General features: G+C 41.8%; 1 long non-coding RNA gene across 4 annotated transcripts in view; it reads left to right on the forward strand.

Moving 5' to 3' along the window:
• Positions 1–2,932: 2,932 nt before the first annotated feature.
• Positions 2,933–14,663, forward strand: part of LOC146805550 (uncharacterized) — a 229,738-nt gene continuing 218,007 nt past the window's right edge. For 3 of the 4 annotated variants that reach the window (XR_014967476.1, XR_014967477.1, XR_014967475.1), the window contains exons 1-4: positions 2,933–3,024; positions 3,135–3,270; positions 3,406–3,541; positions 3,873–4,093. This is a non-coding gene — a long non-coding RNA (uncharacterized LOC146805550). The remainder of the gene's footprint in view (positions 3,025–3,134; positions 3,271–3,405; positions 3,542–3,872; positions 4,094–14,663) is intronic. The other variant, XR_014967478.1, reaches the window with a different exon arrangement.

A 14,663-nucleotide genomic window follows, 5' to 3' on the forward strand; every position in this document is an offset into this window, starting at 1 on the left:
TCCTTGTTACCCCCTTGAAGATCTTCTTCCTCTAATATGGTGGAGATGACTTCTATGGTATTATCTTGGGGGATGTTCTTTAAAGAACATTACCAGCGCATTAAAAACACTAGAATAGAGGTCTTGAGAAAAGAAGTGGATACCCTCCTAACAAAAGGAAGAGAGGAAGGTTGGATTTGTGATAATGAATACAAATTCCTTAGGAATTCACATCCAGTCATCCCGGCAATATATGGATTGCCTAAAATCCATAAAAATATACATGATCCACCCATGAGGCCCATTGTTAGCAGTATTGGATCCGTACTGGAACCACTGAGTAGGTATGTCGATTTCTTTTTGCGACCGATAGTGCAGAGACAAAGGTCATACTTGAAAGATACGGCTCACGCCATCTCTATCTTTGAGGGGCAGGGCTTCAACGGGGTGACCCAATTGTTGGTCACCCTGGACATTGAAGCCCTATATACTAACATCCCCCAAGATAATACCATAGAAGTCATCTCCACCATATTAGAGGAAGAAGATCTTCAAGGGGGTAACAAGGACTTTATCATGTCCTGTGTAAAAATGGTATTGAAAAATAATATTTTTCTTTTCAAAGATGAACTTTATTTACAAACAAAAGGGACCAGTATGGGGGCCACCTGTGCCCCTAGCCTGGCATGCCTATACGTAGGTGACTTTGAGGAACGCAATATATTTAATGAGATGGCCCCATTTTTTGAGAACGTTTTGTGCTGGCACCGTTACATAGATGATATCATTTTCATATGGAACGGTTCCAGCACAATGCTATCTGAATTTCTAGAATGGATAAATCTGGGTGATCCTAATCTCAAATTCACAGCTCATTACAGCAACCAGAGTGTTGAATTTTTAGATATTAAGATCAAGGAGATTAACAGGGAGCTTCAGGTAGAACTTTTTACCAAGCCCACGGACAAAAACACCCTCCTACAGTATAATAGCAACCACCCCCATTCACAGAAAGATAATATCCCCTTTGGGGAATTTCTTAGACTGCGAAGAAACTGCACTAGCATCTCAGATTTTTACCTACATGCAGAGACCATGAAGGCAACATTGAAAGCAAGAGGATATCCTAATAAATTGATCAAAAATTCATTGAAGAGGGCCAGGTTCTATAATAGAGATAGCTTATTTGAGTCCAAGATCAGTAAAAACAATCTAACAACAGGAAAAGTGATCTTTGTAACTCAATTCTCCAATATAAGCAACCAAATCAAAAACATTGTGAACAGAAACTGGAAGATTCTGAATTATGGCACAGAAATAAAGTTACCAAAACCCCTTTTCTCTTTTAGAAGAAATAAAACAATCAGAAACTCACTAGTGAAAACCTATCCAAGAGCAACAGAAAAGCAAATCACCTTAGGGGGTGAGAAAGCAAGAGGCAATAATAAATGTGGAACATGCTCTATATGTGCCCAGTGCCTGGAAGGTAAAAACATGATGTTTGCCGGCAAATATTTAAATACAACAACATTAAACAACTGCCGTAGCAAAAATATTGTCTACCTCCTAACATGCCCTTGCGGATTGGGCTATGTAGGGGAAACCAGTAGGGAACTTCGTGTGCGTCTCCTAGAACACAAGTCCGCTATTAGAACGAAAAAGGACAATGCTCCCCTAGTAGATCATTTCTGTAAATTGAACCATAATTGTAATGATTTTAAATGGTTCATACTGGAGAAAATTACAATGAGTAGACGAGGAGGTGATATGGATGCAGTGAGAAAGAAAAGAGAACAGTGGTATATATGCTACCTGAATACAGTGGAAAAGGGATTGAACTCTAGAGAAGACTGGATGAAGTTAATTATGAAATATTGAAAAGTTAAATACCTATAGGCATAATCAGACAGGATACAGTCACTAGCATATCTGGACAGTAATCGAAGATAACATAACTCTACTAAAAATGCCACAGGACAAGATAGAATATTTGAATTTCTCTCATTCGACTACATCAGGATGTTTGTACAAATTTTGAGTGACAATTTCAAACAGGAATAAAGTGTAAAATCAGAGTGATGTACCTTAAAGATGTTATCTTTTATTTACCTTATTGGAACAATGTGTGAAGATTGTAATTATATTCTGCCACTATTATGACTATGTACTAAGCTGTTTTATATAGAAATGCACACCGCACATACGCGGGTTTTTACAACGTATTTGTGTATTTTGGGCAAAATTGGATAACGCATCGTAATTGCAATTATATCTTTTGGATAGCATGAAGAATACGCATTAAGTTGTTGCAATACAAATGCATTTCGAACAGTATCTGGTTCTTATATTGTATGTGTGGATTCGATCGACAATGTTATGATATTGACATTCTGACTGAGATTGGATAGAGATACAGAAAATATAATTATGTAGCACATATATGGAGCCCTTCAGCGAGTATATTGGAATAGCGTGTGGTAAACTGTGATTATGTTTCAACATTGGGAGTATCAACAAAATATAATTGTTGTACACAAAAATGTAGATCGAATAGTGATTAAAACTCACATTATATGTGTGCACTTTAACAATAAAGTTGGGTTATTGACAACAGGTATACATCCGGTGTCTACACAAACGGGAAGCCGTTACAACAAGACGCGAGCAACCAGCCTAATATGAATGGTTAGATTTAAAACACCGTCATCACGTAGTTACAGATGACCCAATAGGAACGCTGAGAATGAGTTCGCGATGCGGTGATGTATTCACTTATTTACCCAAAGACCAATAAGATAGATAGATCAAAAACACCGAGATCACGTGGGGACAGACAACCCAATAAGAACGCGTATAATTAAGTAGGGATGCGTTAATGCGATCACCTATCGAATACGCACATAGGGAAACTCACATCACGTGTCTTATCTACCCAATTAAATGACAGGACAGATAAGCTAAATACAGAAGGAAAGAATACGCTAACGGGAATCACTGTAACCGAAAATAGAGACCGCCGCGAACCCTCGATAGATCAACGCAAAGGTAAGGAGTGGTGATACAGCATGGATGTTTTGTTAAGAGTAGAGTATCTGTGTCTCCACCCTACGAGAGGCGACAATCTCATTAGATAATGTACGTTTGCTTTGTTTTAGACCCACCCGAGAAATAAGGAATAATTTGAACCTTGCGGTGTTGGGCCCCGAGGTGGTATGGTCACTCGGTATCACTAATACGTATCCAAGGAAAAGAAAACCGGCAATAATTAACCGGTCCGATTATACATGTGAGGTAACTTTCAATTACAAACCGCATGAGATAACAATCAAAAAACCACTGTGAGACTATCTATAACAGTTGTTTTTAAAGATATTGAAATGTGTATTGCAATTAGGTAATTTTTTATACCCCTATTTTGATACGCAGATCACTATAGCACGGGAAGACGTTTTTATTCAATATTTCGGGCATATCAGAAGACCGTATGAGAGAACAGAGGACTTTATTTATCTGTCCACCCATACATATTGAATAACAGATATTTTCTCCATCAATAAAGAAGGTGAGCTAGAAGCAATCCTGAAACCTATAGTTACATCTTATTAACTTAGACAATGTCTGCAATGGATAAAAGTGGATTCAGGACAGTTGCAAGACCATGCTATATATCATAAGATGCTTCGGGTATAATAAGATTAGAGGACATTTGAGAATGAGTATATTAATAATAAGATAGGCTTTAAGATCCATTGCCTCCCCTGATATAATAAAACATGATGGCACCCGGATATGATGAATAAGGGTTCACCTAAGTATTCAGGGAATAATGCTAACACCATTTGTTAAAAGTAATGGTTGTTATTTATAATTAAGTATATATCTATTCCTTTTAGGAATAAAAGAAACCTACCCAAGAATACAGGAGACAGCAACTAATTTTTGTCTTGATAAAGATGGCAGTAACTTGGTAAAAGCCATCGAAACGCGTCGACGCCTTTTACTGGAAACACAATCCTGAGACCAGCACAGAGTTATAAGCATAAAATTGAAACTATAAACTGTACTGCTGAGCCCAATGGATGTGTATTGGTGAAGTACATAATCAGTGTCTTACGTATGTTGTTGTCTCCATGATGCTGGTCATCTTTGGAATCTTGTAATATTGTAACTCTGTAACATTGTTTTTATCTTTTTATTGAATGATCTGTATAATGTTTTTAATGATTGTGTCACAATGAATATGTTATGATAGCCTTTTATGAATATAGGATCACAGAAAAATATTTGTCAAAATAAAAACCCTTTCTTTATATATTAGAGCAGTCAATAATTTTTTGTCCACTATAAGGAATTTGTTTGAGCAAGGGAATTCTCTCTCTTTTACGTGGTTAGATGACCTTATTTCCCTTGTGAATTCCAAGGGGTCCCTCTCATTTATTTTACCAGAAGTCATCCAACCCAGTGAGGACTTGGTTCACCAACCTTTGAAAAGTGGCAGGTGCATTCTTCAGACCAAAGGGCATCACCACAAATTGGTAATGACCTCCTGGGGTTGAGAATGCTGTTTTGGCCTTAGACTCCTCAGCTAACCTGATTTGCCAATAGCCAGCTGTCAAATCAAATGTGCTCAAAAACTTGGCAGAAGCCAGTCTATCTATGAGCTCATCTGCCCTTGAAATTGGGTGTGCATCTGTCCTGGTGACAGCATTGAGTCCTCTGTAATCCACACAGAACCTCATTTCTCTCTTTCCATCTTGTGCGTGAGGTTAGGGGACCAGAACCACTGGGCTAGCCCAGGGGCTCTCTGAAGGCTCAATAACACCTAACTCCAGCATTTTCTGCACCTCAGTCTTTATACAGTCCCTGACATGGTCGGGTTGCCTGTAAATCTTGCTTTTTACAGAAAGACTGTCACCAGTGTCCACCACATGGGTACACCAGTTAGTCTGACTGGGTGTCAAGGAGAACATATGTCTATATGACTGTAAAACTTGTCTGCAGTCATTTTGCTGATGTTCAGTGAGGCTGCCACCTAAGGCCACACCATCAACTGAGCCATCTTCAGGGTTCTGAGACAACAGGTCTGGGAGAGGGTCACTCTCTTCCACCTGCCCCTCATCTGTAGCCATGAGCAAGCCCATGTCTGCCCTGTCAACATATGCCTTGAGTCTGTTGACATGGAGCACCCTGTGGGGGCTTCTGGGAGTTCCTAGATCTACCAAGTAGGTGACCTCTCCCTTCTTTTCAACAATTTTATGGGGTCCAGACCATTTGTCTTGGAGTGCTGCTGGGGCCACTGGCTCCAACACCCTTACCTTCTGTCCTGGCTGATAACAGTCAAAACAGCCTTTTGGTCATGCCAAGCTTTCTGTAATTCTTGGCTTGCCTCCAGGTTTTTAGATGCCTTCTCCATGTACTCAGCCATCCGGGAGCGGAGACCAAGTACATAGTCCACCATGTCTTGCTTAGGCTTTTTGAGAGGTAACTCCCATCCTTCCCTCACCAGACATAGGGGTCCTCTTACAGGGTGCCCAAATAACAATTCAAAGGGGCTGTAGCCAACTCCTTTTTGTGGGACCTCTCTGTAAGCAAACAGAAGGCATGGTAGAAGGATGTCCCATCTTCGCCTTAGCTTTTCAGGTAACCCTTTGATCCTACCCTTTAGGGTCTTGTTGAATCTCTCAACAAGCCCATTGCATTGTGGATGGTAAGGAGTGGTGAACTTGTAGTTGACACCACATTCCTTCCACATAGCTGTTAAGTATCCTGACATGAAGTTGGCATCTCTGTCAGATACCACCTCCTTAGGAAACCCCACTCTGGAGAAAACTCCAAGTAAGGCCCTGGCCACAACAGGAGCTGTTGTGGTCCTAAGGGGAATTGCCTCTGGATACCTGGTGGCATGATCCACTACCACCAGTATAAATCTGTGCCTAGATGCTGTGGGGGGATCCATTGGACCCACAATATCAATCCCCACTCTTTCAAAGGGGACCCCCACCACAGGTAGTGGTATTAGGTGGGCCTTTGTTGTGCCACCTGATTTGCCACTGGCTTGGCAGGTTACACAGGAGCGACAAAACTCCTTGGTATCTTCATTCATGTGAGGCCAGTGAAAGTGAGGGACAAGCCTGTCCCAAGTCTTGTTCTGGCCTAAGTGTCCTGCTAAAGGAATATCATGGGCCAAGGTAAGAAGGAAGCCCCTAAATTGCAGAGGTATAACCAACCTCCTGGTTGCACCAGGTTTTGGGTCTCTAGCCTCTGAATAAAGGAGCCCATCATCCCAATATACTTTATGGGTACCTTGAGCATTCCCAGCAGCCTCAGCAGCGGCTTGCTGTCTGAGGGGTTCAAGGGAAGAACAGTCTAACTGAGCCTACCTTAAGTCAGCCCTAGAAGGTCCCCCTGCCCCCAGAAACTCAACCTGGTCAGGTTCAAGCACTTCAGGGACAGTTCCTTCAGGAGTCTCAAAATCAGTTTCCTGAGAAGACTGATCTTCACTTTCAGGCAGGAGGAAAGGCACAGCCTTGACCCTTCTGTTCTTCTTCTTAGTAGGTACTTGGTCCATTGTTCCAGGCTCCAAGACCTGAGGTTCAGTGAGGCACTTTTTGGCCTGTGACCTGGTCACAGCAAGGACATGTGATGAAATCCCTAACATCTCTGCATGAGTCCTGTACTCCACTTCTGACCATAGAGAGGATTCTAGGCCATTGCCCAACAGACATTCAACTGGGAGGTCTGCACTTACCACAACCTTTTTGAGGCCAGTTACCCCTCCCCAGGAGAAATTAACAATTGCCACACTATATGAAGTAGAGACATTGCTGGCGTTGGTCACTAGGTAATTATCACCTAGCACTATCTGACCAGGGTCCACAAAGCCAGGTGTCACCATTGTGACACTAAGGGTCCCTAGGAGCAGGTAAGGTAGGGAAGGGGATAAATAAGGACCCGATCAGTGCTTATTTTCATAGACTTGTCCAGCCGGACATTGGTCATAGGTTTTTACTGATATAGTAATTAAGCGGCAGTATACAGAACAAATTCTCAAAGTTGGACACAAGCCTGTGACCCGTACATTTAAATAGGGAAAAAACATACATAACAAAAAAGGTTCAGGCAAAGAGTTGTTTGTTACAATTGGGCAAGAAATCGCGGATGAACTTTAACAAACAATACAAAAAACAACCTTATGTATAGAACATATTATCATTAGAGACATATAGGGTGTGTACTGGTGTCGACGGCGTTTCGATCCTATTAACGCAGTATAAGGATCATCATCAGGACAACATAATTAATGCCTGTACAATAAACCTGAGTAACTTAGTTGAAAAGGGGAAGAAGAGAGGAGGAGAAGAAAAATGGGGAAACGTGATAAATATACATAATAAATTGCAATAGGAATTTACTATACAAAATTATTTACAAGAAAGTCAAAGGTATTTACAAGAAAGTAGAGACAAAAAATCTGACTAGGCATACTGTAATTCTCCTGTGTCAAGGAACAGAGTTAACTACATAGTGGAGCAAAAGTGAAGGTGAGTGAAAACCATAATGAAGGAATAATTGCGGCTACGACAATTCGGAGAGTGCCGGCGAAGAATTGGCGCTAATTCCATTGTGAAGGTCATGCGAGTGAACAAAGTGGGTAAGATTGCCTTAGATAAGGGTCCTTAGTGAATGTCCGAACAATGCGAGAGAATAGCAAGGCACGTAATAGTGAGCTATGAAGACCGCAGCGACGGGGGTAGCATGCAACGGGAGGCAGTATCGGCATACGGGGGTAGACATACCGGGAAAGGGCAAGAAGATGGTGCGGTGAACTTGATCCAAGTCACAAAGAGTTGAGGAGCTGAGGCATCACGGGCGGTTGGAATACATCGCGTAGTGAACAGGGTATTGCGTGGCAAGGCACTGCGGGAGGAAAGGGAACTAATTAAAGGGGGGAAAAAAATAATATAAGGGGGCCCGGAGGTTTTAGGCAGACGGAGTTACTCACCGGGAATTTAGATAATTACTCCAGCTCGTAGTGAGGCAATTGACATGAGAGCGGATCCAGAGAGTCCTGGGGCTCAAGGTAAACCGCGGCAATGCGCTGCAGGAGGGAACATGGGGGTTAGCGAGGGAAAGCAAGGGAGGGAATTACGTAAGGGAGAGGGGCGCGATAAACTCACCGTGCAGAAGTGAATGTCGAGGTCCGGCAGTGCGTGAAGCAAGTTCCGATAATACGGCTGCTGTCGTTGGAGTGGAACGTGCATGTGATAATTGCAAGGAGAGTTGCTGATTGGGTAGCCTCAGCAGGGGAGTGAGAAGAGAAAAGGGACCAAGGACAAGAGGACGGTTGCCATCTTGGAGTGGGTGAATGTGTGACAGAAGGGTGTAATTACAAATATTTGGAGTTTAGAGAATTAAACCACAAACCATGAGACAAGTAGCTTTGGATTATTAATTAAAACTTTTAAGCAAGAGTTTACAGGGCACTTAGTGGAAACGTGTAAACAGTTCAGATACTTATGGACCAATCCTCATGTCTGTTCAATCCAGAATTGAAACTGTCAGTCTTCAAAATCCATTTTAATTCTTCTCTGTTAAGTGTCTTTATCATATCCCCTCCTCGTGGGGGCAATTTGACAGCAGAGATGATGGTCCATCGAATTTCATCTTCGGAGTGTTTTTTCTCCTGGAAATGCTCAACCAATGGCGCTGTCAGGATTCTACATCTAATTCTGCTTCGATGCTGGGAGATGCGTAGACGAATCTTTTGGGTAGTCTGGCCAATGTAAATTTTATTACAAGGGCAAAAGATTGCATAAATAACATTTGTAGAGTTACAATTGGTAAATGTTTTTAGTTCATGCCTAATGTTGCCAAAAGCAAAAAATTTGCACTCTATGGTTAATGAACATACCACACAGCTACCACATTTAGCATGACCATTCAATGGTGGTAAGGACCAGATATCATTCAGAGTGGTGGAGATAGTTTTGTTGGTGGTAGTCGGCAGGGCTGCGCGAACAAGGTGGTCCCTAATATTTTTGTTTTTCTTGAATGCGAAGAGCGGGCGTTCCAGATGGAGATTGCCAGCATTCAAGATTGACCAGTTCTTGAGGATACTTTTACGTATATTATTAGAGACTGTGGAAAAGGTGGTGACACAGACCAGTCTGTTTGTTTCAGATTTCGGTTTGGGTTCAAGAAGGGTTTCCTGTGGGCAGTACCACGCACGTTTCATGGAGTTTCGAATTAGTCTTTTAGGATAGCCTCTTGTGGATAGTTTATCAGAAAGTATTTTGGCTTCAAAGAAATAGTCCTCTTTTAGGGAACAATTTCTGCGAATTCTCAGGAACTGCGAGAAGGGAAGAGAGTCTTTTAAAGCACGGGGGTGACTGCTCTTGTAACTCAACAGGGTATTCCTTTCTGTAGGTTTGCGGAATAAACCTGTGATAAGGTGGCCATCGGAGTGCTTGATTGTGAGATCAAGGAAGGGGATGGATTCCCTTTGGTGAGTCAGTGTAAATTTAAGACCACCGCAATTGTTATTAAGCCAGTGGAGGAACGAGGTGAGTAGACTTTCATTAGCCTGCCATATCATAAAGATATCATCGATATATCTCTTCCACTTACAGATACATGATGAAAAAGGATTGGTAGTGGTAAGGATACAGTTCATCTCCAATGCATCCATGTATAGTATGGCCAGATTTGGGGCAAAAATTGCACCCATGGATGTGCCTTTAACTTGTTGATAGAAGTGGTCTTCAAACATGAAAAAATTCCTGGTAAGGCAGACTTCTAATAGTTGTAATATAAAGTAAGTTGGTACAGTGTGAGGCCGCGATCTTTGATCTAGAACGTTTTCCATCACCAATAATGAGTCTCTTTGTGGTATATTGGTGTAGAGGGATTCTACATCCAAAGTGCACAGAATATTAAGTTTTCCCCCCTTTAATTAGTTTCCTTTCCTCCCGCAGTGCCTTGCCACGCAATACCCTGTTCACTACGCGATGTATTCCAACCGCCCGTGATGCCTCAGCTCCTCAACTCTTTGTGACTTGGATCAAGTTCACCGCACCATCTTCTTGCCCTTTCCCGGTATGTCTACCCCCGTATGCCGATACTGCCTCCCGTTGCATGCTACCCCCGTCGCTGCGGTCTTCATAGCTCACTATAACGTGCCTTGCTATTCTCTCGCATTGTTCGGACATTCACTAAGGTCCCTTATCTAAGGCAATCTTACCCACTTTGTTCACTCGCATGACCTTCACAATGGAATTAGCGCCAATTCTTCGCCGGCACTCTCCGAATTGTCGTAGCCGCAATTATTCCTTCATTATGGTTTTCACTCACCTTCACTTTTGCTCCACTATGTAGTTAACTCTGTTCCTTGACACAGGAGAATTACAGTATGCCTAGTCAGATTTTTTGTCTCTACTTTCTTGTAAATACCTTTGACTTTCTTGTAAATAATTTTGTATAGTAAATTCCTATTGCAATTTATTATGTATATTTATCACGTTTCCCCATTTTTCTTCTCCTCCTCTCTTCTTCCCCTTTTCAACTAAGTTACTCAGGTTTATTGTACAGGCATTAATTATGTTGTCCTGATGATGATCCTTATACTGCGTTAATAGGATCGAAACGCCGTCGACACCAGTACACACCCTATATGTCTCTAATGATAATATGTTCTATACATAAGGTTGTTTTTTGTATTGTTTGTTAAAGTTCATCCGCGATTTCTTGCCCAATTGTAACAAACAACTCTTTGCCTGAACCTTTTTTGTTATGTATGTTTTTTCCCTATTTAAATGTACGGGTCACAGGCTTGTGTCCAACTTTGAGAATTTGTTCTGTATACTGCCGCTTAATTACTATATCAGTAAAAACCTATGACCAATGTCCGGCTGGACAAGTCTATGAAAATAAGCACTGATCGGGTCCTTATTTATCCCCTTCCCTACCTTACCTGCTCCTAGGGACCCTTGTTGTTTATAATTACATGATTCCCATGGTCCCAGGCCGACCGTATATGGGTGCTCTTGTTGTTGAATAAATATGGTTAGCGCAATCGGCTGATTGCAAGAGCTTAGTTCCATTATACCCCTTTCCGAAGTGGGCCCTTCCCCTGTTTCACGTCCTGCCTTCCTCCCCTTCCTTCGCCCCCACCTAAAACTCCTAGACTATGTCTGACAACGCACCACTGTACACAGATGACTATATCAAGAAGATCTTAGAAGGCCCCTCGCTCTTTTCTAATACAGATGACAGTTCAGGTGCTACCAGTAACACGACCGATCTTTCAGCGGAATTAGAGAAACAAAAAAAGAAATTTATTCGACTGGAACTTATGACACGGATGCTCACCGAGTACCTTAAATCCAATACAATACCACAAGGTCTATTAGTGAGAAATATCCCAGGCGTCTTCACCGATAACCCAAAATACATAAATAATTTCAGTTACATAGGCACCACTTGCTCTAGGCATTGGTTAGTCCTAGGAATAGATACCGCCACTGAAGAACTTCAGGTACTTGCTAAGTTGATCGAGGACATAGAGAAAAATATTAAAGACAGCAACACAATCCCTGAAGCAAAAAAACTACTAGAAAAAGTCCAAAAAACAACCGAGGAATTCCATCGCATAGAACAAAACAAAAAATCTAACAAAGTAAAAAGGGATATTAAATCATTTGCCTCTGAACGAGCATATCCCTATCTGAATAAAGATTTTTATACCAACCGTACATACAACAATCCCCAAAATTCAAGACCTTGGGGTCGCTTCAACAGACGTCAGAATCTAGTTGGGTTTTCTGACACATCTGCTGAGTCCTCGGACAACTCTGACACAGGAGAGGGTACAAGCAACACCACACGTTCCCCCAATCCCCTTTTTTTAGGTCAGGATCCACAAGACCCCCCAAGGAGAGGAAGGGGCAGACAACGCCCTCGATGGTACAACCCACCAGGAGAGCGGCAAACACGCCAAAAGTTCTACAGGTGGTAGATTCCGAAACACAGAATATGTCTGACCAGCATCCTACTATACCTTTGTTCAATCTCTCTACCCATGTACTTTCAAGCCATGAGATATCACTACTTAGCAAAGGCCTTTCCTTTGTACCAATGACATATCCCAACTTCCTTGATCTGCAGACGGAACTATTAAGGTTCTTCCGTAAAATCAGGCTTCATAGTTACTTTTTGCTGAACCCCATGACACCCAAACAATATAACACTCCACTTAGACCTCCTTCTACTTTCTCTCCACATAACAATATGATACCCAGTGAGGTTATTACTTTTGAAAAACTTGTACTGAAAGAACTGTCAAATATTTCTGACACACACCATTACATCCCTTATAACATTACCAAAGAAGAAAAATTAGCTATCTCTTCGCTACGTGAAAATTCCAATCTCATAATTAAACCAGCCGACAAAGGTGGAGGAATTGTTTTACAAGAGCTGAAGGAATACAAAGATGAGGTCAACCGCCAATTGGCTAATACTGACCACTATTGTAGATTGCACACTAACCCCACTAAGGAACTTCAGACATTAATCCGACAAATTACGGATGAAGGCCTACAACAAGGCTTCCTCTCCAAACCAGAGTACCAATTCCTCAACATTAAAAGTCCCAGAATTCCGGTAATCTATACCCTCCCCAAGATTCATAAAGATCTACAGAAACCCACTGGGCGTCCGATTGTTTCTGGGTGTGGTTCCATTCTTGAGCCACTAGGCCATTATGTCAACCACTTCATTAAGGACTTTGTTCCTTTTACTGACTGTTATATTCGTGACAGTATGTTTATGATTAACCTGATTGAGAACCACCCCTATGACCCCAAACTTAATATTCTGTGCACTTTGGATGTAGAATCCCTCTACACCAATATACCACAAAGAGACTCATTATTGGTGATGGAAAACGTTCTAGATCAAAGATCGCGGCCTCACACTGTACCAACTTACTTTATATTACAACTATTAGAAGTCTGCCTTACCAGGAATTTTTTCATGTTTGAAGACCACTTCTATCAACAAGTTAAAGGCACATCCATGGGTGCAATTTTTGCCCCAAATCTGGCCATACTATACATGGATGCATTGGAGATGAACTGTATCCTTACCACTACCAATCCTTTTTCATCATGTATCTGTAAGTGGAAGAGATATATCGATGATATCTTTATGATATGGCAGGCTAATGAAAGTCTACTCACCTCGTTCCTCCACTGGCTTAATAACAATTGCGGTGGTCTTAAATTTACACTGACTCACCAAAGGGAATCCATCCCCTTCCTTGATCTCACAATCAAGCACTCCGATGGCCACCTTATCACAGGTTTATTCCGCAAACCTACAGAAAGGAATACCCTGTTGAGTTACAAGAGCAGTCACCCCCGTGCTTTAAAAGACTCTCTTCCCTTCTCGCAGTTCCTGAGAATTCGCAGAAATTGTTCCCTAAAAGAGGACTATTTCTTTGAAGCCAAAATACTTTCTGATAAACTATCCACAAGAGGCTATCCTAAAAGACTAATTCGAAACTCCATGAAACGTGCGTGGTACTGCCCACGGGAAACCCTTCTTGAACCCAAACCGAAATCTGAAACAAACAGACTGGTCTGTGTCACCACCTTTTCCACAGTCTCTAATAATATACGTAAAAGTATCCTCAAGAACTGGTCAATCTTGAATGCTGGCAATCTCCATCTGGAACGCCCGCTCTTCGCATTCAAGAAAAACAAAAATATTAGGGACCACCTTGTTCGCGCAGCCCTGCCGACTACCACCAACAAAACTATCTCCACCACTCTGAATGATATCTGGTCCTTACCACCATTGAATGGTCATGCTAAATGTGGTAGCTGTGTGGTATGTTCATTAACCATAGAGTGCAAATTTTTTGCTTTTGGCAACATTAGGCATGAACTAAAAACATTTACCAATTGTAACTCTACAAATGTTATTTATGCAATCTTTTGCCCTTGTAATAAAATTTACATTGGCCAGACTACCCAAAAGATTCGTCTACGCATCTCCCAGCATCGAAGCAGAATTAGATGTAGAATCCTGACAGCGCCATTGGTTGAGCATTTCCAGGAGAAAAAACACTCCGAAGATGAAATTCGATGGACCATCATCTCTGCTGTCAAATTGCCCCCACGAGGAGGGGATATGATAAAGACACTTAACAGAGAAGAATTAAAATGGATTTTGAAGACTGACAGTTTCAATTCTGGATTGAACAGACATGAGGATTGGTCCATAAGTATCTGAACTGTTTACACGTTTCCACTAAGTGCCCTGTAAACTCTTGCTTAAAAGTTTTAATTAATAATCCAAAGCTACTTGTCTCATGGTTTGTGGTTTAATTCTCTAAACTCCAAATATTTGTAATTACACCCTTCTGTCACACATTCACCCACTCCAAGATGGCAACCGTCCTCTTGTCCTTGGTCCCTTTTCTCTTCTCACTCCCCTGCTGAGGCTACCCAATCAGCAACTCTCCTTGCAATTATCACATGCACGTTCCACTCCAACGACAGCAGCCGTATTATCGGAACTTGCTTCACGCACTGCCGGACCTCGACATTCACTTCTGCACGGTGAGTTTATCGCGCCCCTCTCCCTTACGTAATTCCCTCCCTTGCTTTCCCTCGCTAACC

This window comes from Triturus cristatus, chromosome 8 (genome assembly GCF_964204655.1).
Source record: "Triturus cristatus chromosome 8, aTriCri1.1, whole genome shotgun sequence".
Lineage (NCBI taxonomy): Eukaryota > Metazoa > Chordata > Amphibia > Caudata > Salamandridae > Triturus > Triturus cristatus.